Source organism: Akebia trifoliata, chromosome 14 (genome assembly GCF_017979445.1).
Source record: "Akebia trifoliata isolate Shusen 1 chromosome 14, ASM1797944v1, whole genome shotgun sequence".
Taxonomy (NCBI): domain Eukaryota; kingdom Viridiplantae; phylum Streptophyta; class Magnoliopsida; order Ranunculales; family Lardizabalaceae; genus Akebia; species Akebia trifoliata.
In genome coordinates, this window is record NC_141388.1 from 8,980,329 (window position 1) to 8,995,632 (window position 15,304).

The 15,304-nt window shown below is 34.0% G+C and overlaps 1 long non-coding RNA gene across 8 annotated transcripts in view; it reads left to right on the plus strand.

Moving 5' to 3' along the window:
* The window catches only part of LOC147386059 (uncharacterized), a 101,195-nt gene that overhangs the window by 43,101 nt on the left and 42,790 nt on the right, over nucleotides 1-15,304 (plus strand). The window lies entirely within an intron of this gene.

Sequence of the window (15,304 nt, forward strand, 5' to 3'; positions counted from 1 at the left end):
AATCATTCATCGAAGTCAATTCAAAATTTTAATCTTTGCTTACGAATAAAAAAAATTACTAACAACTTCAAAATTTACGAAGTAAGAGAAATAAAGAGAGAAAATAGAGGGAGCAACTTTAGAGTGGAAAATTTTCTATGGGCCGCAAAGGAGGACTAAAAAGAAATTTATGAGGGCAATGGTAGCGGATCTTTTTATCCACCACTATTTTTTGTCGCAATAGCTCATAGTCTCTTATAGACTTCAAAAATTATTTGGGGGCCAGTGCCCCCATTGTAAATCTGCCCTTGCGATTTAGAGAGAGTAAGACCATCAAATTGCATCAGTGCGGAAGAAACACCCTAAATCCATCTATTTATTTGTGGAAAAATGTCCATTTGAATTGAAAACAGGGTGGCGGGCAACCTCTTTACATAAAAGAGATGTTAGTGACCGTTGGACATGAATCGTTACATTTTTTTTAAAGAAAAAAAATTGAAACCATGTTGTTCAAATGCATGTTTTGGACCTGATGGACAACTTGTTCCCCTAAAAGAGTCATCAATGATCGTTGGACCCGAACTTTTACAATTTTTTAAATAAAAAATTAGAAACATGCTATTCAAAAGAATGTTTTGGGATGAGTAAAATTGAAAATTGATAACATGTCCTTCAACTGGATGTTTTGATTGTGGCAGTCAAAAGTATGAGCGGCACAGTGAAAAGAGGTTGTTCAAGGGCATGTTTTGGGAGGGGTAAAATTGGCAACCTCAAACCAGGTGGTCAAACAGGTATTTTACCTTTTTAATTTTAATCCAACACAATATCTCTCTAGATTTTATTGAAAAGCTCAAATCCAAAAAATAATCATTATCCATCAAACCTTACTTTATCAAGTTCGTTACCCAGTAAACCTTGGAGTGGGGATCCACATCATAAAATTTTGATTGATGTTGTTAATTCGTTACTTATCATACCTTGTGTATATCCTAACCATGTCAATTTTTGGCATCCAAAAACATGATCTAATGCCATAGAGTTATTAAGGACATAATTTTAAGCACTTTGGAAAAAAAAACACCAAATAAAAGTTAATTTTCGTCGTTGAATTTTAATTTTAAATTTGAGAGTTCAATAGCCATCCATTTTCAACACCTTCGATCAAATTCAACAAGGATATCTTTTTAATTAAAGTTTTTCCATTAAATGAAGCCTGTGATGTTGGATTTCCAATTTGATAATCCATGTGTCCAACGACCCTTAGTAACATTTGAAATCTTAATAAGGTAGTCATTCTAACCTGATTCATAAAGTAAGGTTTGTTCATTAAATAAGGGAGTTTCTTTCTTTTTTCTTCTTATTGTGGATGTCCCCACCCTTTGGGTGAGATTAATCCCACGGTCATATGCACCACCCCCTTTGAAAGTTCTACGTGCAACTGGTTAAGTCAAGGGTCAATCGGACCCTGGAGGGTGCCTCCAAGTAATTCATAGATTTGTGAGAAACACTTAACCTACCATTCCTGCATAGTTTATTAAGGCTCGGCTTGCCAAAGAGAAGGGAGTTTCTGCTCGACAAATCTCTCTACAAACAAACGTGTAATATATTGTTCCTATCAACAATAGTTGACAGACAAACATGTACAGCGACATATAATTTTTCAATTTTTTTTCTTTTTTAATTAACAGTTGCAAATCATTTTCTTATGGGGACATGGGTCAGAAAAGATTTTTCGTTTGAATCGGCAAATCCTTTTCTCCATCTTTCTAAATTTATTTTATTGTCAAACAACGAAAAATAATAGTTTTCCATGGCAAATCATTTGCCAAAGAATTTTTCGTGTAATCATTATTAACCACATAAGTGTAAAATAAAAAGTTTATGTAACTTCCACGCAAAACCTTAAGGCTTACGTGGCATGCATTGAGGTGTGGGAGGAGGATTTTAATCCTCCACCCTGGTAGCATACGATTTGGATTCAAACCTTAAATACGACGGTGAGTGAAGGATACAGTTTCTCTACCTCTTATTTAAAAATATGATTTGTGATTTTAAATCATTAGATTCAACAAAATTTTCTATTCCTAGCTTTTGGCTTTTGGACAGGCCCGTGAATCGTGATTAGAAAAATTGACATTGAGCCAAGACAAAAAAAAAAAAAAAAAAAGGATAACGATGAGCCAAATTAAGGAGAAATTAGTAGGTTAAGCTAAGTTTACTGTTAAATTAGAACTAAACAAGTTGAAGCATCTGATTCAATAAATAATGCGTGTTTTGTGAAGATGGAATTGGTAGGGTCCTTAGTTGTTTAGCTTTAAAAAAGTTGATGTTAAAAGAATCCAGAATCTTATAGGAAAATATTAAGATGTAACCTTAAGTCTTTAAACACTTTTAAAAGAATCATTACTTTATTTCAATTGAATTTATTCTAATTTATCACAATCTAATGCTTAAAGTGTATTACCTTTTTTTTTTTTCCTACACTCTGTGAAAACTGCCTTGGGCCATCAAATTTCATAAAATCGGTTGGGTTTCCTAACGTCAATTTTTTTCTGTGGAATTTTTCAGTTTTCACATAGTGCTATCGAGTCCATGAGGGTGTCCATTTAAAATAAAGGTATGGGTATTAATGTTGATCATCTAAAGTTACATTAAATATTTTTAAAAGGGATCCACTCCTTGGTGATTAAAAGTTGTCGGTTGCACCCCAACCTTGAAAAAATAATCAATTTTTTAATCTTTGAAAATTTATAACTTAACGGTTGCACATCACAAGAGTCTTTGTAATCTCCTTTAATAACCTTTCCCATCCTTCTTTAATTGCACCTATTTTCTTAGTGTAGTTACTAATCATAGTTGTAGGTAGGGCTGCAACTTGGGCTGGCTAACCCAGACTCAACCTGATTGATGGGTGAGCCTAGGTTGGGTTATATGAAAAATAAGTTGCCCCTAGGTTAGGAAATCTCAATTTGAATTTGGGTTGAGGCTCGGGCAACCCAACTCAACCCGAACCCGATACTATATCTTTACATACAAATATTTTTATTTATTTTTTTTAAAAAGTATTAGTTCTCTTCCTAAATATATTTGTAAAACTAAGAGAAGCAATTTATAATGTAAAAATTAATGGATTTGAAAATTGTGTGCAAATTTATTTACTATGGATTTTTTTGTATTGTATTTATTTTTTAAGATATAAAATAAAATTTATGTGTTCATCAAAATGAAATTAGGCTTGCTCAATGAGCACAACCCATCTAACCTGTTCAAAATTACCTAACTTTGACTAACCCGAGCTCAACTTGATTTTAGAAACTCGATCTCAGGTTGAGCTTGGGCAAATAAGCTCTAAACCGATGGTCGAGGTTGAGTTAAACTTGGGTTGATGGTTTTAATAGCTGGGCTTGTTGTGTAAATGTCCTGTATTCTGTTGTGCTACGCATAACTACGAGGGTGAAGAAGGTAGCACCCATTGCTAGGAGTATAGGGGCAGAGTCCCTGTTCCAATTTTTTTTAAGGAGTATGAAAAGATCAATCATGTAATATCTTCTTAAGGAGTTTTCTCTTTTTAGGGGTTTCTGTTTTGGGGAGTTTTGCATATTTTGGTAATTCTCAGTTATATAAATAAAGATTTCTAGGGTTGTAAAACTTATGAGAAAATAGTGATTGTTCTTATTCTTTTTCGTAGACATAAGCACATTGCCGAACCACGTAAATCCTTGTGTTTTGTGCGATTGTGTTATCTTTGCTATTTGCATTTTTCACAAATTAGTATCAAAGCCTCGGGTTATTGAGGTTTGCAGTGAAGATGTCTAGCTTGAATTTTAAAGTTGATAAGTTCGATGAGAGAAACAACTTCAATTTATGACATAAATGAGTGAAAGATCTGTTGGTACAACAAGAATTGCACAAGGCGCTGTCTGATAAGAAACCTACGACGATGGACAAGGATGATTGGGAAGAAATTGATCAGAAAGTTATGAGTACTATTCGTTTGTGTATTGTAGATAAAGTAATGTATAACATGATGAATGAAGAATCAATTCCAGATCTATAGAAGAAATTGGAGAATTTATACATTACGAAATCTCTAACAAAGAAACTATTTCTTAAGAAATAATTATACAGTTTATAGATGGTAAAAAGTTCAGATTTGCTAAAACAACTAAATACGTTTACCAAGATCGTCAGTGAATTATTGAGACTCAAGGCTATAATCGACGAAGAAGATAAGGAGATGTTGTTATTGGTGTCTCTTCCCTCTTCGTATGATCATCTTGTCACAACCCTACCTTATGAGAAGAGATTCTAAATACAGAAGAGGTTACTACAACAGTTTTATCAAATCAAATGAGGAAAAAATCAAATAGTGAGGAATCCTAAACAGAAGGACTCGTGGAAAAGGGGATTCAAGGACAAGGGAAGTCGAAGAACAAATGTCGATCAGATAGAAAAAGCTCTAAATCAAAATCAAGGGCAAAAGTAGTAAAGTGTTACTACTACCATTAGAAATGACACTTCAAAACAGATTGTCAAAAACGTTGGAAAGATATTGAAAATAAGAAAAAGGAAAATTCTTTTAATTTAACAAGTGTGGTAGTAGAAACTTTAGATAGTAGCAATGGGGATGACTCTCAATTTCCACTTCCTCGGGTATTAACACCTTACGCGATTCTTAGATATTGGATTCAGGATGTTCATATCATGTATCTGAGTAAGAATTGATTCGACGCATGTGAAACATATAATGGTGGCGTTGCATTGATGGGCAACAACATAGCATGCAAAACAGTTGGGATAGGGACTATTAAAATCAAGATGTACGATAGAATGATCTGTACCTTAATTGTTGTGAGGTATGTGCCCGATCTAAAAAAGAATTTGATTTCTTTGGGTGCATTGGATTCTGTTGTGTATAAATACACTACTAAAAGTAGAGTTTTGTAGGTTGTCAAAGGTGTCATGGTTGTTCTAAAGGTTAGAAGACAAGACATTTATACAAGCTAATAGGGAATACAATAATAGGTGGAACTATTATTGGTTTATACAAAATAGTGAAAAAGATGAAACTGAATTATGACATATGCGATTGTGCCATATGAGTAAGCGGGGTATGTTGGAGCTTCACAACATAAAACTCTTAAATGGAGTCAGAACTTGTAAACTAGATTTCTACGAAAATTGTGTGTTTGAAAAACAATGCAAGGTACATTTCAAGGTTTTGAAATACAGCAGTACAGAGATGCTTGAGTTTGTCCACTCAGATGTATGAGACCAACTGCAGTAATCTTTCATTCAGAAGCCTTGTACTTTGTGACATTTATAAACGACTTCTCTAGAAAAGTATAGGTATACTTTATGAAGTAGAAATCAGAGGTCTATGGGATCTTCAAATAATGAAAAGCCAAAGTTAAAAAATAAATTGGTAAATAGGTGAAGTGTATCATGTCAAACAATAGAGGAGAATCCAATGAAGGTGAGTTTTTAGAGTTTTGTAGTAATGTAGGCATTGGGCGTAACTTTATAATAAAGAAAACATCACAATAGAATGGAGTTGTAGAACGCATAAACAAGACTCTACTTGAAAGAACAAGATGAATGAGGATCAATGCAGGAATATCCAAAAGTTTTTAGGTTGAAATAGTAAATGCACCAGCTTACCTATTAATAGATCACCATCAACTACAATAAAGCTTCAAACACCAGAAGAGATATTGTCAGATAAATCAATTAGTTATTCTTATTTAAGAATATTTTGATGCCCTACCTACATGCATGTTCCTAGTGATAAGCACAAAAAACTTGATTCTGAATCAAAGAAATGCATCTTCCTTGACTATGTAAAAATGTATAAAAAGATACAGAATATGAGATCCTATAATCAGAAAAAGATGATAAGTGGAGTCGTGATCTTTGATGAAGTGGGTATGTTAAAATAGAAGAAGCAGAAAGATGAAATCACAACTAAGGAGAATAATCCCATTGAGGTGGAAATTGATACTTTTGATTATTTAGGCAAAATTGATGGGGATGGTCATTCTCCACAAGAAGTTTTACAACCTCAGATACAAAAATCACAACGCACACAAAGGGTGCCCAAGAGGTTTGAAGATAGATATTGTTACTTTTACATTTGTGAGAGAAAATGGTGATTATCCTTGTTCTATTCCGTGGACGTAGGCACATTGTTGAACCACATAACCCTTGTATTTTGTGTGATTATGTTATCTTTGCTATTTTGATTTTTCAAGAAACTCTTGTTGATGAACAATAGGAAAAGTGACAAAAGGAAATAGAGGATAAGATGAACCCTTTACATAGAAATAAGACATTGGATTTTCAAAAAGAATGAACCATCTCTTGGAAATGGAGAAATCAAATAAAAAGCAAGATTGGTGGCAAAGGGATTTGTACAACGTGAAGGTATTTATTTAAATGAAAAATTTTCACCAATGGTCAAGTGTTCTTGTATTCGTACTTTGTTGTCTATAGTAACTATGCAAGACCTTGAGTTAGAGCAACTGGATGTTATTACAACTTTCTTACATGGAGAGCTAGAGGATTAAATTTTCATACATCAATCAGAGGGATTTTAAGACACGAAAAGGGAAATTATGTCTATAAATTGAAGAAGTCTCTCTATGATTTAAAACAGTCCATAAGGTAATGGTAAAAGCGCTTCGACACTTTCATGTTGAAAACTGGATACACACAATGTGAGTTTGATCCATGACTTTATTTTAAATTGCTTGAAAATAATTATTTTATCTTTTAGTATTTTATGTAGATGACATGTAGCTTGTTGTTAAGAACAAATTTGAAATTCATTGTCTTAAGTGACAACTTAATAATGAGTTTGATATGAAAGACCTAATAGATGTAAAGATGATCTTAGGGATGGAGATAAAAAAGAAACAAAGAATTGGAAAAAGTGTACTTATCATAGGGAAGATACTTGAAGAAAGTAGTTGAAAGGTCTGGCCTACAAAATTTCAAATCATTTAGTATTTCATTGGCATCACACTTCAAGTTATTTTCCCAGTTGTGACCAGATATAGATGAAGAAAATGAACAAATGTCCCAAATTCCCTATGGTAATGTAGTTGGAAGCATTATATATGTTATGGTTTGCATTAGACCTAGCATATCACATGTAGTTAGTATGGTTAGTCAGTATATGGTAAATCTAGAAAAAGAATATTGGCAAGTGGTGAAGAGGATTTTTAGATATTTGAATGATACGTTGGATTGGATGTTGGTATTGAGTTCAATAAATATGTCTAAGAGGGTAACAGAGTTGTTGGTTATGTTGATTCAGGCTTTGCTGGTGACTTGGACAAGAGAAAATCTACTACTTGATATTTATTTACATAGTTGGAAATCTATGTGAAATTGCCTTGACCCGTTTTCACTCAATAATGGATAAGGGTCCGATTTATTAAATGGGGGACTTTTGAAAACGGGAGTCGCCACCTAGTTTAGGTCTAAGAACCATAAATAACTCCAAACGGATATGGATCGGTCCACGGATCAAAGATATGGGTAAGAGGTTAGATTACGGATTTCGGAAGGTGTTAGGCACCGAACCCGCCCGATCAAGATGATTGGTCTCTACTACGATCCAAAATCATCCTATGGTCAATATATAAAGATTACGGTCAAAGTCACAGTCCAATCATCATCATCAATTCATGTTGGATTTTCCAACCAAATCCCATGGCTAAAATTTATCCCAATTATCACATGATTCTTCTTTGAATTCCACAGAGTATGGGAGGGTTTGAAAAAGTCCTAATCAACTCCATGACCTTAAATCAATTAAGAAACTCCACTTGCAAGTATTCCTCAAACTGTCAAAGATAGAAAATCATAAGAATATTCTAAATAGGAAGTTTACAAATAGAAACCTGTCAAATTGGGACTTAATATTTTCAAATTAGGAATGTAAAATTTCCTAAATTAGAGTTCATGAGATATATGTTGCATTCCCAAATTAAAATTTTAAAAAGATACATTTTCTAAAATAGAATGTTCTAAAAAATGTAAGTTTCTAAATTTGAAATTCCCAAATTTTCATGAACATGAACCTCCTAAATATAAAAAATGTACAGAATCTTCTAAATTGGAAAATTGCTAAAATATGAAATTTCTGAATCAGAAATCTATAAATATATTCTCCCAAAATAGGAAACTATACAACCCTATATTAGAAAGTTTTCAAATAGAGTTTTTTAAAAATCCACAAATAATCTCCAACAAGGAATATTATATAAACAATGAAGTCCTAAAGTAGAAGATTATGAATTTGCCAAAAATCATCAAATTGGAATTTTATCAAAAAAAAAGAATCCGAGTAATCATACTTACCAAATTGGAGGTCCATAATTACCAATGCACACACAATCTCAAAATTTGAGAAAAAATCACATTCGGCCAATTTTCAAAATAATCGAACGGGCATGCATCCATGATTTTCAATCTTTCCAAAGGAATTATTATTCAATGACATGCATGTTTATCAAGCCAAGGGGCACATTAATCACATAAAAAAAAATCTCAAAATTACACAAGGAGTTTGAATATCATCACAAAGCACGTAAATTGGAATCGAGCGTAATGATCATGATGATAAAGAAAAATTCCTTTAACCCTTCTAACATGCAATAATAACAATAACAAATAAAGATGAAAAAATATGGAAACATGAAAATATTCTCTTAACCCATCAACATGCAAAAAGAACAAAATACAAAAACTAAGCCTACGTAAAAACAAAAATTATTCTTAACCTATAGATCTAAAAAATATATATAAAAACTAAATGACTAAAATCATCTATCTATCTCATCAACAAAAAAAAACTTTAAAGCATATATAATAAAGGAGAAAAATAGAAATATATATATATATAAATATATATATGAAAGATTTTCCTAATCTTACTAATTACAAAACAAAAATAAAAACTACACAAAACAAAATAATAAATCTCTTAATCCTAACGATATGCGGAGATAGATAAAAATCAATAAAAAAAATAAAAATAAAGATACAAAGGGAGCAGATTTCCCTTCTATCAATATGCAATAAAAACACCTAAAAAAACTAAGAAAATGTATAAAAAGTGTAATAAAACTCTCCCATGGCATCATAAAGAACCCATCTCATACCAAACTCTATGATGATCATGACGCTTCGGATCAACGTAGAACTTCAATGTAGAGGCGAGTATTAGCACACAAACAGAGAGAGGAGATGAGGAAAACAGAGAATAAAATAAATAAAAAAATCACCTGTAGGATGAAACAGTATAGTCGTCTCCTTCAGATAGAATTCGAAGACTTGTGCACGCTGTAAAGAGAGAAAGAGAAAGGCTGCTAGGTGTTGTATGTTGCGGCCATGAGTTGAAGAGAGGGGCTGGGTAGCAAAGTTGTAGTGGTTGTCGCCGATTTGATGGAGAGGAAGTTGCTGGCTGTAATGGGTGCTATGGAGAACGTGAAACAGAGACGGAGAGGATCGAAGAATGGCTGGACCGATGGCTGCAATAACCAAGTTTTGCAGAGAGAGCTGTTGGAGGTGATAAAGACAGCACTATGGCTGCTTTGCAGTGCAAAGAGGAGGTTGCTAAGACGTGGTACAGCACCTAATCAACGGAGATGAAGGCTGGGACGTTGTTGATTTTACAGCAGCAGGATTCATTCTCTTGAGCAGCCAAGAAAGGGAGGCATGTATGAAGAAGAGGCTAGGTCCGACCAAAAAAGAAGAAAGAGTTCTTCTTTTTATATAGAAACTCAGTTTCTATTTTTTTTTTTCCTTTCTAATTTTTTTATTTCCTTTCTCCTTTTTTTCTTGCTTTTACACGTTTTTTCCTTCTTTTGTTTCTTACTTCTTTTTTGGGAGAATGGTGGTGGGGCAATCCCATGCTACTCGCACTACATTAGTAGTCCCTTATTAGCCAATAGTGATTGGCCGATTTTAACTTTAAAATTTTATTTTGAATTTTATTATTTGATCGATTTTTAATTTGTTTAATTTTGGTTTTATTCGTTGACGGATTTTAAATTTGAAAAATTTTTAGTTGATTAATTAACTGAAATTTTTTTTTATTGGTTGATCGATTTTAAATTTGAAAATTTTTTAATTGAATTTCGAATTAGATGTTAATTGTTTAATTTTAACTTTTGATTGTTTAATTTTGAATTAAATGTTAAATTTTAATTGTTTAACTTTGAATTGGATTTTAATTGTTGTGAATTAGATTTTAATTGTTGAATTTTAAGTTTTAGTTGTTAATTTTTTTAATTTAAGTTTGAATTATTTGGAATTGTTTTATTTGGATTATTTAATTTTTTAATTTGAATTTTATTTTTTTAGTTTAAATTAGATTTTTAATTAGGTTTGATTTTGTTATATTTTCCTAACGATCGAGGTATCTAAGTTGAGTTTGAAGGTCGAGGGGCATTTCGGTCATTTTTATGATTATTCCTAAATTTCTCTGTTTTCATCGACTTGGGTTTTGTTAGACTCGACATCATGTTCTGAGTGTAATGGAGGTATTTTCGAAGTCTTTCGAAGGTCTGAAATTTATGAGGGGTATTTTCGTCATTTTATCAATTTTTGCTAATTTTTATGAATTCTGGCGTGAGGTTTCTTTTAGTCCCAACGTGATTATTTCTATGTTTCAAAGTCGTATTTTCCTAGTACGACGAGGTCTCTAGGTTATCGAACTGTGTGGCGAACCTAAGCGTACGTGCTTGCTAAATCAGGTGTGACGTGTGGCGATCCTAAGCGTGCGTAAATTTCTATGTCGAGTCGTAACGAGTAGGGGAAATGAAAAGAGTGAAAACGAAGGGAATCAGGGACAGTACTCACAAGCCTTCGAGTTCTTTGTGATCATCATTAGGAATTCACGGTAACCGGGTGACGAATTGTCGAATTGGATAGATGCAAAAATGGGGTGTCCACAGATGCCCCTCTTTAGCAGAGGGTGGAAGCAAACTAGATGGCCAATCTATTGTGATAGATAGTGCAACATCCGAATGCCAAAGCTAGTGACAGCTCATTTTGCAACCTGATTCGATAATTTGTCACTGTGTCCAGATCCTTAAGGGTAACCTCTCCTTGGACTAAAAATGTCAAATCCTTGAATTTTAAAAATTCTCCTCGACTGATGCAAGTGCATGTGTGTGCAATTGTGTAGTGATGATTTTGAAAAGACGCACCTCCATTCGGCGCATTCATGTTGGGAGGATAACAAGTTTAACAATAGAAAACATGTGTAAACATAAAATCTGAGCAAACCCTGGGCACAATCCTAGAAAATCATTGACGGCATCTAAGCAACATCTGAGCATAATCCGAGAAGAACCTCGGCGGCGTTTGAGCAAAATCTAAGCATAATCCGAGAAATCGACTGCGTCTGAGCAAAATCTGAGCATAATCCGAGAAAAACCCTCGGTGGCATCTGAGTAAAATCTGAGCATAATCCGAGAAAACCCTCGGCGGCATCTGAGCAAAGTCTGAGCATAATTCGAGAAAACCCTCGGCAGCGTCTGAGCAAAATCTGAGCATAATACAAGAAAAACCCTCTGCGACATCTGAGTAAAATCTGAGCATAATCCAAGAAAGCCCTCGGCGGCCCCTAAGCATAATCCGAGGAGACCCTCGACGGTGTCTGAGCAAGATCTGAGCATAATTCGAGAAAAACCCTCGACGGCATTTGAGTAAAATCTGGGCATGATCCGAGAAAGTCCTCGGCAGCAACTGAGCAAAATATGAGCATAATCCGAGAAAGCCCTCGACGGCATCTGAGAAAAATCTGAGCATAATCCGAGGAGACCCTCGGCGGTGTCTGAGTAAGATCTGAGCATAATCCGAAAAAAACCCTCGGCGGCATCTGAGCATAATCCAAGAAGGTCCTCGACGGCATCTGAGCAAAATCTGAACATAATCCGAGGAGGCCCTCGGCAGCAATTGAGCAAAATCTGAGCATAATCCGAGAAAGCCCTTAGCGGCATCTGAGCAAAATTTGAATGTCTTACTCTACATACTCGCGGTGGAAGAGTAATGAATTATTTTAGGCAAAACAACATTTTCAAAAAGTTGAATTTTATGAAGGTCCGGTCAACGTTTTAATTTTCTTTGAACCCCGGGGGTTTCAAAAAAATATTATCAAGAGGGTAACCTTTAATTTAGAGTGAACCCTATCCTTTGGGGTCAAAATTGACTTAGCTTAAAAAAATGCCCCTAGTTTGATGGGGGGTGTTGTACTGAGGATAATTGAACATGTTTGAAAAAAGGAACTGCCCCTAGTCTAGGGGGAAATATACTTCTAAAGAAGAAGGAATACTCCTCAATGTGAAAATTAGAAGTCTTATATTACCACAAGTGCAATAAGGGTTTACTCTTAATTTCATTTTTATTGGAGATCATGAGTCGGGCCCAACTGTTGGAACCAAGTCTCCACTCTTGAGATTCATCTTGGAGATCACATTCTTCTCCTTTTGGTTCGCTTAGGAACATAGAACTGTTCAGATCAGTCGTAGACAAGATACATGTGGTTTCTGAGTCATTGCTTGGTTTGAGCTAAGAATAGAGACTTGGTCGTTTGGACTTTTGATGCTCTAGTTCGCTTTGTTTTTCAACTCAACGAAGATTTTCTTTTATTTTTTTTTATTGCTCTAATTTTTTGTCTAGATTGTCTTTTCAGGTTTTCAATCTAGCGAGCATGCTCTAGTTTTTGTCTAAATCACCTTTTCAGGTTTTCGATCTAGCGAGCTTACAATTTTTCTTTTTCTTTTGCTCTAATTGTTGCCAAGGCCGTCCTTCCGAATTTTCAACCTCTCGAGCTTGTCTTGATTTTTTGCCTAAATCTCCCTCTTGGGTTTTCAATTTAACAGGCTTTATTTTCCCTTTTCTTCCTTTTTGAACTTCTGGAGTTACTGTCTGATAAAGTTTTGTTTCATTTCTTGATTTTTTCACACGGTACTTAGGAGGACTTTCATAGGTAAGTTTAGGACTAGGCATAAAAGAAGGGATTTTAAGGCTCAAAACCCAAATGCCCCTTGTGTGGCATTTCTTTCAATTTTATTTTCTTTGAATTTTCTTCCTCATTTTGACAATATCCCTTTTTGATTTTTTTTTTTGATTTTTTCTTTGTGGGGGAATCTATTTTTTATTTTGATGTGGTCGGACCTAAAGTAACTTCTCAGGTTGCCTACGTACCCCAAAATTTTGGGATCAGACCAAAACGTAGTTTGAATTACATTCTCTCCCCTAGGTTAGATAATCGGGCTAAGAAAGAAAAAAGGCAAGATTTTTATTTATCTTTTTTTGAAAAGGGCTGTGAGGGGCTGAGAAGGGAGATATTTAACTGGGTAACAAGCAAAATTTTGATTGATCATCAGTTCGATTTTTAGAACATTGGGTAAAATTGATCACATAACCTCCTTCATCTCGATCTTTCCTTATAAATTGATGGAAGCCTCAATGCCCTTATTATGGTCATCACGGTTGTCATCATCATTTCTTTGTAAACATCATCACCATCTTGATCCTCACATTCAAGAGGTAGAAAATAATACGCTAATTATGACAAATCAAAGATATTTAGACCATTTTTCTTTATTTTCAAGAAAAAATAATTACTGATTAAAATGCATGTATGTTCTTATTTGGAAATGTGAAGAGGTATCACAATTATTCACAAAACATACAAAGGAAAAAAAACAAAAATTTATCTTTGTGACACGTTAGAGGGAGTAATAGCCACGCTTCTTGGATAGGACCAGAGTCGTACTAAACTGACTAAAAATCAGACAAACACAATTATTCACAAAACATACAAAGGAAAAAACACAAATTTATCTTTGATATAGGGGTGTGGTAGTCCTTTAATAATAAGAAAAGAGTCGTGTTAAAGTGACTTAAAAATCAGACAAAAACGACTATACTGGACAGTGGTCCAAATCCCATAGTTTCAAGCAGTCGAATCAACGGTTCAAATCAACCCATTCACGCCTAAAATAATATAAATTTTTTAACCGAGCCGTAATATGGGCCCCACAACAGGCTGGAAGAATCTCACGTGATACGGTTTGAACCGTTTGTCTTTATGGATGTTATCATGAGGAACACGTGAATATATTTTGAACGTTAGATTTACATATGATTTATGTTTATGATATCGAGGATAATCTAAATGCATAGATATAAGGAACACGTTCTCTCTGACAGGTAGACAGTTTCATTTAACCCCTTGTACGGAAGCATTATATGTGCTCCTAACTTCTAACCACAAAAAAATCCAGGAAAGATAAGTTTGGATAAGATATGTGGAAATACGAGATCCAATTGCCACCCACCCTCTCACACCTCAATACAATACATGTGTGGGAGAAGGGTTTCAATCTTCCACCCTAAGTCCATACCATATGGACTCTTTAAAAAATGACATATCAAATCATGTATCAACAAGGAGTTCCAAAATACCTCCGTACTTATCCCAATCATGCATTAGAATTTAATGATTTATTAAACAATAAAAAATTATGTATGTAACTACGGCATGTGATATTTAGCATTACCATTAGAATTTAAGCATTACCGCCCATGTATGTCAGATCTTCACAATAACCTCCATATTGACATACAATCATTCATTGAAGTCATTTCAGAAATTTAATCTTTGCTTACGAATAATAAAAAAAATTATTAACAACTACAAAATTTAGAGAGAAAATAGAGAGAGTACAAATTAGTAGGGATAGAGCATGAATTTCTCATACATGGGAGTAACTTTGGGGTGGAAATTTTATTGTGGGCTGCAAGGGAGGACTAAAAAGAAATTTATGAGAGCAATGGCAATGGATCTTTTTATCTATCACTATTATATGTCACAATAGCTCAAAGTCCTTTATGGATTTCGAAATTCTTTGGGTCCAAGTGCCACTATTGTAAATCCACCCTAGCGAATTAGAAAGTAAGACCATCAAATTGCGTAAGTGAGGAAGAACCCCTTAAATCCATCTATTTATTTGTGAAAAAAATGACCATTTGAATTGAAAATAGGGTAGTAGGCAACCTCTTTACATAAAATTGACCGTTGGACATGAATCTTTACATTTTTTTTAAGTAAAAAAATTGAAACCATGTTGTTCAAATGCATGTTCCTCTAAAAGAGTTGTCAATGATCACTCGACCTCAAATTTTACCATTCTTTAAATAAAAAATTGGAAACATGCTACTCAAGAGAATGTTTTGGGATGAGTAAAATTGAAAATTGTTAACATGTCCTTCAACTAGATGTTTTGATTGTGGTAGTCAA